At 41.5% G+C, this 14,871-nt stretch overlaps 1 protein-coding gene across 3 annotated transcripts in view; it reads right to left on the bottom strand.

Moving 5' to 3' along the window:
• Nucleotides 1-14,871, bottom strand: part of MTUS2 (microtubule associated scaffold protein 2) — a 317,696-nt gene that overhangs the window by 251,170 nt on the left and 51,655 nt on the right. The window lies entirely within an intron of this gene.

Genomic DNA, 14,871 nt, shown 5'->3' on the forward strand with positions numbered 1-14,871 from the left:
AAAAGCTGGGCATAAGGCTTCATCACCTTACACCTAGAAAAATACAGCAGACTTCTGCTTGTCTTAGTGCTTCTGGGTTTTCCCAGCCTCTGTTTATCCAACTCAGGATTTGGAGAATATTTTGTTAAGCTCGATCTTATTGCTTCTGAGGTTCCTACAGTGATTTCCTGTGACTAATATTTAAGATACAATCATTCTTGCTTGGTTAAAGACCCTTTTAGACATTTCATTCACCCTTCCTTCCCAATCTAATATCCTCTGTTAATGTCTTCCTTATTTCGTAACCAGGAATTCTCTACATCAACTGTGATGACTAGCTTATCGCCCCTTTAAGCAAAACTTCTCCTCCACTTGTTTTCTATACACCATCTCTTCAAGCCAACATGCCCTCCTGGATCACGCAGGACAACCTGACTTCTCTCTCCTCCTATAAAAGCAAGTACAACATTAACCTCTGATTCACCTTTTCCTCCTCAATTAGGCCTTAACTCTTTGCCTCTCATACACCTGAACTTTTTCATTTTGCTGCATTTATACCAGTGGTCCCTCAACCCGCAGTCTTAGCATCACCTAGAAACACACATTCTTGGACCCCACCTCAAATATACTGCATCAGAAGTACTGAGGGTAGATCCCAGAAAACCATTTTAAAAACCCTCCATGTGACTCTGATGCCCTTTAAAGTCTGAGAGCAAATGACTGATATGTGTAAATATAAGCAAAAACACATACAAACATACACACACACACACACACACACACACACAAATTTCCAAAAGGGTATGTCACTGAAAAAAATCAGATCCCCATTTAGATCGTGAGCTATTTCAGATGGCAGGAAGCATATGATAAAATTTCACTAGTTTTACGAGTGTTTTTCTAACACCCGTAGCACCTAGAGCAGTATTCTGCACATATTTTGGCTTAACTACATGTGTAGCTAAATGCCACTTGTTCCTTTATCCCACCCTGGCTTATTAACGACGCGTATTCGACCAAAAGGGTACAAAGGGAAGAAAATAAATGAAGCACATTATTCTTATTAAGTATGTATTTGCAGCTCTGACTAAGTCTAGGAAAACCAAAATGAGTTCTGCACACAGAGCTCTTGCCCTGGGGCTCCTGTGTACCTTCTATAGCTATACCTTCTTCAAAAGGTTCCAGTCAAACTGAGCTATTTGTGTCTCCCCAGCAGTATCTCTAAGCTGTACCTTCTACCTGGGATGCCCTCTGTTCCTTACCTGCCTGCATAACTCCTCTGTATCCTTCAAGGTTCACCTTCAAGAAGCTTCTCTGCCCCCCATTCCATCATAGTGAGACACCCCTCCCTCGTGCTCCCGGGGTACCCTCTATTTATCCCTACCCTGGCACTCACTACACTATATTACAAAATCACCTCCACCTGTCTGTCTGTCTGTCTGCTCCACAACACTGCATAGTAAGCACCTGAAGACAGACAGGTCTCACGGAGGTATTCTATTCTGCTTGTCATGTAAGTTGTTGACCAGGAAAAAAAAATGGCTAAGATTTGATATTAGATGTAATTCAGTTTTCTATGCTTTAATTTCCTCAACAAGCAAACATGAATGTATTTTATGCCAGCAACCTATGTAGTTCAGAATTAGAATGCAGCTCATCTCTGCTGGTCCCTGAAGGGATCGGGGATCCCCGAGGCAGTTTCGGTTCCCCTCCTGATGTCCAGGGGACACTGCCACCGCCTTTCTCCAGCAGCTACACCAGTGATCCAGAAGCATAAATGTGAGACTTGGGAGAAGCTCCGGCACAGGCTGTGTTGCATTTTCAAGCACGACCTGCAGCTCCCGTGGGCAAGTTTGCACAGGGCTGCTTCCCATGAGGACAGTCTCCTTGACTGTGCACTGCATGGGCTCCACTCAAATCTATGCAGGTGATGGGTCACTGCGCTCCGGGGAGGAAAAGCTCATTTTCTTGTGATTGGTGCTTCCTAATCACCTAACAGGGCACTGGGGCACGCAGAGGAGAAAAGACAAACAAATACCTTTGGGTGATCATCTTCCAGGCCGGTGAACCCCATCCCACTGCTCAGGACAGAGAACAATTTGTTCAGGACACCACCAAGCACTAGCGACTTGGCTGCCTACAAAAGGAAACCATCCCATAATTGCTGCAGCATTTAGAGCTAATTCCTATTCTCCTTCACGGTCTCTGGCATCCTGTCCTACAGGACACAAGGCTGCAGAGAGGGCAGCCTCATGGCAAAGCCATGTAGGCACGGGACCCCAAGAGCTGTGCGCAGTGCCAGGAAATATAGTGGCACCGGGAACAGCCCAGAGATTCCTTAGGAACTGTCATCCCTCTGAGAAGATGACCCTCCCATCCTGTGGGCATCCGTCTCCTCATAGCTTGTTCCTAAGCGTCTGAAGATTCCAAATTTAACATTTTTCCTCACGTATTCTTAAATGAAGATATTCTCCTCATTTAAGAAACTGCTTATCTTGATGAAATCAGGAGAGATTTTCTGCATATATTCATAAACATATTCTGTCTCTCAGTTGTGAGGGGAGGAAAGCTAAAATGAGGGTTTAAAATGGCATCTGGTTAGCAGCCCCCAGTGCAGTTCCTCATCCGTGAAAACTCAGAGGAAGAAGAAAACCCTCCCGGCTGACAACCATGACTACAGGCACCCTAACATTTCAACGGGATGTTTGGGGAAACTGTTGCTAATCACTGGACAGGTGATGCTTGGTGAAGAGAATCCAACCTAGGAAATGCTGCCTGATGGAAGATGGCAGAGGAAGGGGAGGATAGCTACTCCTCTGGCCCCAGACACCTCTGTCTCAGGGACCCAAGACCTGCACAAGTCAGAAATTTAACAGCACAAGAGTGAGGAAGTCATGACCCAAAAGGACTAGAGCTAAGTATCAAAACCAATGAGAATAGATATGAATCTAAATAATGGTTGTACCATTATTTGCAAAATGGGGCAGCTTTCCTTACATGGTAAGGAAAACAAGACCCATATATATGCTGTCTACAAGAGACCCACTTCAGACCTAGGGACACATACAGACTGAAAGTGAGGGGATGGAAAAAGATATTCCATGCAAATGGAAATCAAAAGAAAGCTGGAGTAGCAATTCTCATATCAGACAAAATAGACTTTAAAATAAAGACTATTACAAGAGACAAAGAAGGACACTACGTAATGATCAAGGGATCGATCCAAGAAGAAGATATAACAAATCTAAATATTTATGCACCCAACATAGGAGCACCTCAATATATAAGGCAAATGCTAACAGCCATAAGTGGAAATCGACAGTAACACAATCATAGGAGGGGACTTAAACACCCCACTTTCACCAATGGACAGATCATCCAAAATGAAAATAAATAAGTAAACACAAGCTTCAAATGATACATTAAACAAGATGGGCTTCATTGATATTTATAGGACATTCCATCCAAAAACAACAGAATACACTTTCTTCTCAAGTGCTCATGGAACATTCTCCAGGATAGCCCATATCTTGGATCACAAGTCAAGCCTTGGTAAATTTAAGAAAATTGAAATCGAATAAAGCATCTTTTCCGACCACAACGCTGTGAGACAAGATATCAATTACAGGAAAAAAATCTCTAAAAAATACAAACACATGGAGGCTAACCAATACACTACTTAATAACCAAGAGATTCCTGAGGAAACCAAAAAATACCTAGAAACAAATGACAATGAAAACACGAGGACCCTAAACCTATGGGACGCAGCAAAAGCAGTTCAGAGGGAAGTATATAGCAATACAATCCTACCTCAAGAAAAAAGAATCGTCTCAAATAAACAACATAACCTTACACCTAAAGCAATAAGAGAAAGAAGAACAAAAAAAACCCCCCAAAGTTAGCAGAAGGAAAGAAATCATAAGGATCAGATCAGAAATAAATGGAAAAGAAATGAAGGAAACAATAGAAAAGATCAATAAAAGTAAAAGCTGGTTCTTTGAGAAGATAAACAAAATTGATAAACCATTAGCCAGACTCATCAAGAAAAAGAGGAAGGGGACTCAAATCAATAAAATTAGAAATGAAAAAGGAGAAGTTACAACAGACACCACAGAAATACAAAGCATCATAAGAGACAACTACAAGCAACTCTATGCCAATAAAATGGACAACCTGGAAGAAATGGACAAATTCTTAGAAAGGTATAACCTTCCAAGACTGAACCAGGAAGAAATAGAAAATATGAACAGACCAATCACAAGTAATGAAATTGAAACTGTGATTAAAAATCTTCCAACAAAAAAAAGCCCAGGACCAGATTGCTTCACAGGTGAATTCTATCAAACATTTTGAGAAGAGCTAACACCCATCCTTCTCAAACTCTTCCAAAACATTACAGAGGAAGGAACACTCCCAAACTCATTCTATGAGGTCACCATCACCCTGATACCAAAACGACACAAAGATACTACAAAAATGAAAATTATAGACCAATATCACTGATGAAAATAGATGCAAAAATCCTCAACAAAATACTAGCAAACAGAATCCAACAACACATTAAAAAGACCATACACCATGATCAAGTGGGATTCATCCCAGGGATGCAAGGATTCTTCAATATATGCAAATCAATCAATGTGATAAACCATATTAACAAATTGAAGAATAAAAACCATATGATCATCTCAATAGATGCAGAAAAAGCTTTTGACAAAATTCAACACCCATTTATCATAAAAACTCTCCAGAAAGTGGGCATAGAGGGAACATATTTCAACATAATAAAGGCCATATGACACACCCACAGCAAACATCATTCTCAACGGTGAGAAACTGAAAGCATTTCCTCTAAGATCAGGAACAAGACAAGGATGTCCACTCTCACCATTATTCAACATAGTTTTGGAAGACCTAGCCATGGCAATCAGGGAAGAAAAAGAAAGAAAAGGAATACAAATTGGAAAAGAAGAAGTAAAACTGTCACTGTTTGCAGATGACATGGTACAATACATAGACAATCCTAAAGATGCCACCAGAAAACTACTAGAGCTAATCCATGAATTTGGTAAAGCAGAAGGATACAAAATTAATGCACAGAAATCTCTTGCATTCCTATACACTAATGATGAAAAATCTGAAAGAGAAATTAAGGAAACACTCTCATTTACCACTGCAACAAAAAGAATAAAATACCTAGGAATAAAACTACCTAGGGAGATAAAAGACCTGTATGCAGAAAACTATAAGACATTGATGAAAGAAATTAAAGATGATACAAACAGATGGAGAGATATACCATGTTTTTGGATTGGAAGAATCAATACTGTGAAAATGACTATACTACCCAAAGCAATCTACAGATTCAATCCAATCCCTATCAAATTACCAGTGGCATCTTTTACAGAACTAGAACAAAAAAATCTTAAAGTCTGTATGGAAACACAATAGACCCCGAATAGCCAAAGCAGACTTGAGGGAAAAAAACGGAGCTGGAGGAATCAGACTCCCTGACTTCAGACTACTCTACAAAGCTACAGTAATCAAGACAATATGGTACTGGCACAAAAACAGAAACATAGATCAATGGAACAGGATAGAAAGCCCAGAGGTAAACACACACACCTATGGTCAACTAATCTATGACAAAGAAGGCAAGGATATACAATGGAGAAAAGACAGCCTCTTCAATACGTGGTGCTGGGAAAACTGGACAGCTACATGTAAAAGAATGAAATTAGAACACTCCCTAACACTGTACACAAAAATAAACTCAAAATGGATTAAAGACCTAAATTTAAGGCCAGACACTGTAAAACTCTTAGAGGAAAACACAGGCAGAACACTCCATGACATAAATCACAGCAAGATCCTTTTTGACCCACCTCCTAAAATAATGGATATAAAAACAAAAAAAGCAAGTGGGACCTAATGAAACTTAAAAGCTTTTGCACAGCAAAGAAAAACATAAACAAGACGAAAAGACAACCCTCAGAATAGGAGAAAATATTTGCAAATGAAGCAACTGACAAAGGATTAATCTCCAAAATTTATAAGCAGCTCATGCAGCTTAATAACAAAAAAACAAACAACCCAATCCAAAAATGGGCAGAAGACCTAAATTGACATTTCTCCAAAGAAGATATACAGACAGCCAACAAACACATGAAAGAATGCTCAACATCACTAATCATTAGAGAAATGCAAATCAGAACTACAATGAGGTATCACCTCACACCAGTCAGAATGGCCATCATCAAAAACTCTATAAACAATAAATACTGGACAGGGTGTGAGAATCCTCTTGCACTGTTGGTATGGAGGTTCCTTCAAAAACTAAAAATAGAACTATCATACGACCCAGCAATTCCACTACTGGGCATATACCCTGAGAAAACCATAATTCAAAAAGAGTCATGTACCACAGTATTCATTGCAGCTCTATTTACAATAGCCAGGACACAGAAGCAACCTAAGTGTCCATCGACAGATGAATGGATAAAGAAGATGTGGCACATATATACAATGGAATATTACTCAGCCATAAAAAGAAACGAAATTGAGTCATTTGTAGTGAAGTGGATGGACCTAGAGTCTGTCATACAGAGTGAAGTAGTCAGAAAGAGAAAGACAAATACCATATGCTAACACATATATATGGAATCTAAAAAAAAAAAAAAAAAGGTTATGAAGAACCTAGGGGCAGGACAGGAATAAAGACGCAGACATAGAGAATGGATTTGAGGACATGGGGAGGAGGAAGGGTAAGCTGGGACGAAGTGAGAGAGTGGCATGGACATATATACACTACCAAACGTAAGGTAGATAGCTAGTGGGAAGCAGCCGCATAGCACAGGGAGATCAGCTCGGTGCTTTGTGACCACCTAGAGGGGTGGGATAGGGAGGGTGGGAGGGAGACGCAAGAGGGAGGGGATATGCGGATGTATGTATATGTATAGGTGATTCACTTTGTTATAAAGCAGAAACTAACACACCATTGTAAAGCAATTATACTCCAATAAAGATGTTAAAAAAGGAGAAAGAAAAGTTCCCCACTAGGAACCGAAATTTTCAGTGTTATAACTCCAATTGTGAAAAGAACATCAATATACTATTCCACAAGTTCTGGGCCCTGGCACAAGGACAGAAAAACAGAACTACAGATCTCCCAAATAACAGAGCTAAACGACAGCCAGTCCTTTCTGAATCTTAATGTCATTCCAGATGAAAAAACAGACTGCCAGGAAAAAAAAGTTCCACAGCGATGCCTGGATTTATGAGTAATCATGGTACTAAATATTTATAAAGCAGGGGAAGTGTGCAGAGTGTCCATCATTCTGTAAAACTGTGCCTGCCAAAACATTGAGAAAAGCTAAAGAAATGCTCTACTCGGCCCCATGATTAGGGCCACGGTTGGAATACAGTCACAGTTTTATCATTTACAATTTCCTTCCAACTGGGGTCATCGTTTGATTTAGAAAATAAAAGCATCAAAGATGAAAGGTTTCCTCTTTTTCTTATTTCCCATTTAATCACTGAATATATTCAGTCCTTGTTCATTTTTATATGTGAGCAAAACGTCAAGGCTCAGAAAGACTCAAAGCTGTTAAGATGGTCCTTTTTGATAAACACAGATGAAGGCAACCTGGCATTCCCTTATACATGTACTAACTGCACAAGTACTACATGGCTGTCATCAAAATTTTAAATAGTGGCAAGGAAAAGAAAAAACAAAACAAAATAAAACCGAAACTGCCTCAAATGCCACCATTCAGAGATATTCACTGCTGATTTGGGAAGTGATATGTTTCTTCATCCTTGCTCTTGTAGGCATCGACAGTTCTTTTTTTTTTTCTTTTTATTGACATATAGTTCACATATAAGATAGTTCTTTTTTTAATTTTTTTTTTATTTTTTTTGTGGCCGCACTGCACAGCATGTGGGATCTTAGTTCTCCAACCAGGGATCGATCCCGTGCCCCCTGCATTGAAAGTGCAGAGTCTTAACCACTGGACCACCAGGGAAGTCCCAGTTCTTTTTTTTAAGTTAAGAGTAGTGAGATTTAATTTCCATGCATTGATATTTGGTTTTGTCCCTACGTTTTATGGCACTCTGCAATTTAGAAAGGGAGGTCATCCCGAAGACCTCTCACACCCAGCCCTTCCTCTCCACCCTGCCTCTGTCCAGGTACAGGCCCCGATAATCTCTCCCCGGACCACTCCTCCCTGGTCTCCTTGAGTTCCCCCTCTCCGCACTCACACCCACTCTCCGCACTGCCTCTCGAGCACTCCTATTTAACTCACAAATCTGAGTCATTCCCGGCCATGCATTTCCTTAGGCCCAAATGCTTGCCTGGCAGTGGGCCCCGGAGGACCTATTCCTGCTGGCTTCCTGCACATCAGGCCTCTGAATTCACACTGCTATTCCCTCTCTGTCTGTCCCCCCTCATGAACTCTGCTGTGCCTTCCGGTCTGTCTTCTCTTCCTCCACCACCTTTCTGATGTCCCAAGCAAACTATACATTTGCCCCAGAGGCTCACTTTCTCTGTACACGCCTCCGTCATAGCATCTTACAAACATCTGCTTCAGCGTTGCTCTCCCCACCCGACTGCAGCTCTTGGAAAGAAGGGATGTGGGGTCTTTACAGGTTGGTATGTATAGCACTTTACAAGGTATGCGGCGTGCAGCAAATAGTCAATTAAAGCATTACCTGAATACATTAATTTTTTCCCCAACTTAATTGACAAATATAATTGTCTATATTTAAAGCGTACAATGTGACGATCTGATATATGTATACACTGTGGAATAACTACCAAGATCAAGATAATCACACATGCATCATCTCACACAATTAACTTTCTTTCTTCCTTTTTTTATTTTGAGATGAGAATGCTTAAGATCTACTTTCAGCAACTTTCAAGTATATGATACCATATTAATAACTATAGTCACCATTAGATCCTCAGAACTTATTCTTACAACTGAACATTTGTACCCTTTGACCTACATCCTCCCATTTCCCCCTCCCCCTGGCCCCCTCCCTCTGGCCCCTTCTATTCTGTTGCCATGAATTTGGCTTTTTTCCCCCCTTAGATTCCACAAATAAGTGACACCATGCAGTATCTGTCTTTCTCTGTCTAGATTATCTCACTTAGTGTAATGCCATCCAGGTTCATCCATGCTGTCACAAAAGGCAGGACTTCCTTCTTTTTTAATGGATGAATTTATATACACATATATATATGTATATATATATATATATATATATATATATCTCAGTTATATATATTTTTTTCTCACATTTTCTTCAACTCTTCATCTGTTGATGGACACATAGGTTATTTCCGTATCTCACCTATTGTAAATAATGCTGCAATGAACGTGAGAGTGCAATATTTCTGTGATATTCTGTTTTCATTTCCTTTGGATGTATACCCAGAAGTAGAATTGCTGGACGGTACACAAGGGTTCCCTTTACCCACACGCTTTTGTTATTTCTTGTCTTCTCGATAAAAGATAACCTAACAGGTGTGAGGTGATACCTCATGATCTTGATTTGCATTTCCCTGATTAGTGATGTTGAGTACATTTTCATGTGCCTGTTGGTCATTTGTACGTCTTTAGAAAAAAATGTCGATTCAGATCCTTTGCTCATTTTTAATTGGGTTATTTGGGTTTTTGTTATTGAGTTGTATGAGTTCATGTATATTTTGGATATTAATCTCCCATCAGATATGTGGTTTGCAAATATTTTCTCCCATTCCATAAGCTGCTTTTTCATTTTCTTGATGGTTTCCTTTGCTGTGCAGAAGCTTTTTGGTTTGATGTGTGCAGTCTCACTTATTTTTCTTTTGTTGCCTGTGCTGTTGGTGTCAAATCCAAAAAAATCATTGCTGAGACCAGTGCCAAAGACAGGACCCCCCTGTGTTTTCTTCTCGAACTTTTATAGCTTCAGTTCTTGAATTTAAGTCTTTAATACAGTTTGAGTTCATTTGGGGGTATGGTGTAAGATACTGTCCAGTTCCATTCTTCTGCATGTGGCTGTCCAATTTTCCCAGCACCATTTACTGAAGTGACTCTTCTTTCCCCACTTTGTATTCTTGGTTTCTTTGTCATAGATTAATTGACCACATATGCATGAGTGTCTGTTCTTATGCCATTAGCATACTGTTTTGATTACTATATCTTTGTAATATAGCTTGAAATCAAGAAGCATAATGCCTCCAGTTCTGTTCTTCTTTCTCCATAGTGTTTTAGCTAATCAGAATCTTCTGTGGTTCCACACAAATTTTAGGTTAGTTTTATTCTTATTTTTCAATTTTATTTATCTTTTCATACAGCAGGTTCTTATTAGTTATCTATTTTATACACATTAGTGTATATATGTCAACCCCAGTCTCCCAATTCATCCCACCACCACCACCCCTGCCCCCCAGTGTTTTTCTATTTCTGACAAAAATGCCATTGAATTTTGATAGGGATTGCACTGAATCTGTAGATTGCTTTGGGTACTAAGGACATTTTCACAATATTAATTCTTCCAACCCATGAGAATGGAATAGTTTTCCATTTATTTGTGTCTTCTTCTTCAATTTCTTTCACCACTGTCTTATAGTTTTTAGCATACAGGTTTTATACACTGAAAGAATAGTGTATAGTGTACACCTCCTTGGTTTAATTTATTGGTTAAATAAATTGATTAAATTTAATAAAAAGCTTTTTTATTATTTTTTGTAAATGGGACTGCTTTCTTAATATCTCTTTCAGATAGTTCATTGTTAGTGTACAGAAACACAACTTATTTTTGTACGTTGATTTTGCATCCTGCAATTTTACTGAATTCATTCATTAGTTCTAATCATTTTTTGGTGGAGCCTTTAGGGTTTTCTATATTTAATATCATATCATCTGCAAACAGAGACAATTTTACTTCTTCCATTCTGATTTGGATGCTTTTTATTTCTTTTTCTTTTACTATAGTTAGGACTTCCAGTACTCTCTTGAGTAGAAATGGCAATTTTGAGCATCCCTGTCTTGTTCCTGGTCGGAGAGGAAAGGCTTTTAACTTTTTGTCATTGTGATGTTAGCTGTGGGTTTTTTGAATATGGCCTTTATTATGTTTAGGTACATTACTTCTATACCTAATGTGATGAGATTTTTTTTATCACAAATGGATGTTGAATTTTGTGAAGTGCTTTTTCTGCATCTACTGAAATCAGCGTATGATTTTTACCCTTCATTCAGTCAATGTGATGTATCACACTTATTGATATGGGCTTGTTGAACCATCCTTGCATCCCAGTGATGCATAATAATGGTGTATGATCATTTTAGCATGCTCTTGAATTCCACTTGCTGGTATGTTGTTGAGAATTTTTGCATCTAGGTTCATCAGCAATATTGGCCTGTAATTTTCTTTCCTTGCAATGGCCATCTTTAAAGCCACACTGTGCAGCAGGAAGGATGGAATTATTAATCCCATTTTACCGCATGGGGAAACTAAAGCACAGGTGATTTCACAACTTGAGTGACATGGTTGGGGTTCACACCCACACTGTCCAGCTCTAAGTTCACATTCCTTCTGTAAGACTAAAGCCAGCCTGAGCTGCTGCCAGGATGGGGAAACTCAGCTTAATAGCCCGACTCTCTTACAGAATTTGTGTGGCAACCATGTATCTATCCCTTGTCAACCTGCATGGAGCAATTAGCGCACAAAGCTCATCTTCTAGTGAGGACAACCTTGCTGAACGTCCCAGTCAATGACCTAAGTTCAAATTGCAGACCACCTTCCCATCCTGAGCCTCTCTTTGCCCTCATCCCTGTAGCTACAACCCCACCTCCTGCTCTCTCAGTCTGGATCGAGGCTATCTCTCCGAAGCTCTGACAAATCCCCGTGGTTCAGTCCCCACCCCCCTTTTTGGTGCTGAGCTCTTCTTTCTTAGGGGCTGGGGAGGCACAAAGACTGAACAGGATCCTCAGAGGGCACAGGACACTGACCTCCACTGTCTGATTACACTGTGGCTCCCCTGGGACTGGAACCAGAGACACTGTTTCCCAAGAATCAGGAGACAGAGTGAATAGAAGTCCTTCCAAAAGGGGAAATGCCCAATACACTTCTCTCCCTGTAAAGCTATTTTTAGTTCCTTCAAGTGCCTCTGAATCCAAGCAAACCAGGGAACTGCCTGAGTTCGTAGTTTCAGCGTGTTCCAACTTTGACAGAATACATTATGTCATGTGGAAAGAGAGCCAGGCAGCCTAACTGCATCACAGACCCACGGCGCCCGCTCAGAAACAGGGTCCTCATCAACGCTGGCGGCGTCCAGACATGATTTCTGAGGACTGGTGACCCTCTCAGCAGGATACGGAAGAAAAGCAGGGATTGGGTTTGTGCTGGGCAGATCAACCTCACGAAGAAAGAGTGGAAACAGTGATCAGTGCAGGACAGCTTCCAAACTGAAAATAAAAATGTTGCACAATAACGTTAGGGAGAAACCTGGACTTTGGAGTAAATAACGCATCATGTATCTATACCAGCATCTTCACACGCAGCCTCAGCCTGCGTTTCAGAACAAACCTCTTGCCAGAACTTTCAAAGAATCCGATTATAGAAAGAGAAAAATACTAATGAAGGGTGAAGTGGGGAAAAAAAGTTACCCAGCCCCGAACAGCTGTTTATGAACTATTTTCATCTAAATGCTGCATGTGTAGGAAAATGAAAGAGCTAAATCCCAAAGTGGGTCACAGAAGTGGAAAGAATAAATCAATCATGACCCAAATAAATGACTGATTCTATCGCTGAGGCCAGTGGGTGACGTAGGAGGTGAGGACAACAGCCAAGTCCCTTAATGGCTGAGCCAGGGGTTAAGGGAGACAGCGCTCCTTGTGGACTCCGTCTACAGGGGTGACGGGAAATCACCTGCCAATTAGGAGAGTTATTCTTCTCTACATAATTGTTTTTATTATGCTCAAGGATAGGCATGATACGTTCTGATGGACTTCCCCAGTATTCATTCATTCAGGACAAACTGAGTTGTGGGATTGGCACATGGAGAAACGTGGGTCCTGCCTGCACGTAGCTGTCAGAGCAGAGGAGATTCAGAAAGCAAACGGGGTGTGATGCAGTGTGCGTACAGGGAATGCTGAGCCAGGCGGCTTCTCCAGGGAAACAGAGCCAGCAGAATATGAACACGCGTATGTATGTGTGAGTGTGGGAATAAATATATTTTCATACACACACACACAGAGTTATTTCAAGACACTGCCTTACACAATGATGGGGGCTGGTGAGTCCAAAATCCATACCTGGGAAGAATATAAATGATGGGGGCTGGTGAGTCCAAAATCCATACCTGGGAAGAATCTCCCAGGCAGGAGCCAATGTTGCAGTCTTGCTGCAGAATTTTGTCTTCTTCAGGGAAGCCTCAGTTTTGCACTTAAGGCTTTTGCAATGATTGGATGAGGCCCACCCAGATTATAGGGGATAATCAATCTCCTTTACTAAGAGTGGACTGATTACAGATGTTAACCACGTCTACCAAACGCCCCTATAGCAATGCCAGGATTGGTGTCTGACGGAACTGGGAGACTACAGCCCAGCCACGCTGACACATAAAACTGACTGTCACGGAGCGGAGGTCCGGGGAGACCCTCACTCACACTTGGGCCTGGAGTGGGGCGGGGAGACGGGGAATCAAGTAAGTCTCCTGGAGGAATTGTTAATAAAGACTGAAAGCCTGGAAAGAAGGGCTGTGGGAGAAGCCGGACCACCGGGGGGAGCAGGCAGGCAGGAAGCTGGTGGGCACAGGAATGGGCTCCCGGGAGCCCAGGTGGAGGCCCCAGAGCCAGCATCCGTGGCAGAGAAGTGAAGATGCTGAAGCCAGGCATCACAGTGCTTCCCATGCATCACCTCCTAATCCTCATAGGTACCCTGTGACCCAGGGCCCGCTAACCACAGTCTGCTGATGAGAAGCTGGTGCAGAGCAAGGCCAGCTAGCTTCCCAAGGCCCCACTGCTCCTAGGCACACAGGCAGGATCCCAACCCAGGCCTTCTCACCAGAGATGGGGTCTGCAGGTTGTGGGATGAGCTGGGGTCAAGGGCACACATGGAGAAGTTACTTTAGCTTTGGACAGAAATAGGAAAGAAAGAGCTCAAGGTGAGCACGGAGAGGCAGGTGGATAAGCAGGAACTCCAGAGAACCGGGGAGGTTTGGAGCAGCCATGGTAGGAAACAGGGCAGGAGGGGAAAGGGTGGGAAGGATGGAGCAGATGGGCTGTCGGCGTGGAACTGAGGTTCACTGGAGTCACAGAGGCAAGGAGCTGAGATGACCGGGTACCAGATGCCTCAGCCACGCGAGCTCCCGGGAAAGAGTAGAGTTTAGGCAAACAACAAGTCCAGGTGCCAGGACTCCCCACCAACCTGATTGGGGGCATTTGGAGAAAGCAACAGAGTGTCAGAATAATTCACGTGCTTAACCATATTCCTCCTTGGTCTGCCCCAGATACAGTCAGTCAAATACGGTGAAGGCTGCAGTCCAAGTAGAACACAAAGCTCTGGCTTTAGAAGGAAAAAGAATCCCCTTTCTTCCATATGTAACCTTTGGCCAACCCAGCTGAATCACTTCAGTTTTGAACATTTCCTACTGACTCCATTTCTGTGGATCTCAGGCATTAAAACGAGAATGCTTCAAACAAAAAGCTTTCTCGTTTAGGTCTGTTGTGATGCTCCGTGCAGGAAGTACAATGAGTAATTTAACTTCTATCTTTTTCTTTTTTTTTTTTTTTCCTAAGCTTAACCAAAGGAAGTCCTCTGGATTGGGGAAAAAAAATCATCATTAAAGAAAACGTTTGCCACTGTGAGGCGTTACTTTGTTGAGTGACTTCAGAACATCT

The sequence above is a fragment of the Aethalodelphis obliquidens genome, unplaced genomic scaffold, assembly GCF_003676395.1.
Source record: "Aethalodelphis obliquidens isolate GAN/ISIS:26980383/991018 unplaced genomic scaffold, ASM367639v1 scaffold16, whole genome shotgun sequence".
NCBI classification, from domain to species: domain Eukaryota; kingdom Metazoa; phylum Chordata; class Mammalia; order Artiodactyla; family Delphinidae; genus Aethalodelphis; species Aethalodelphis obliquidens.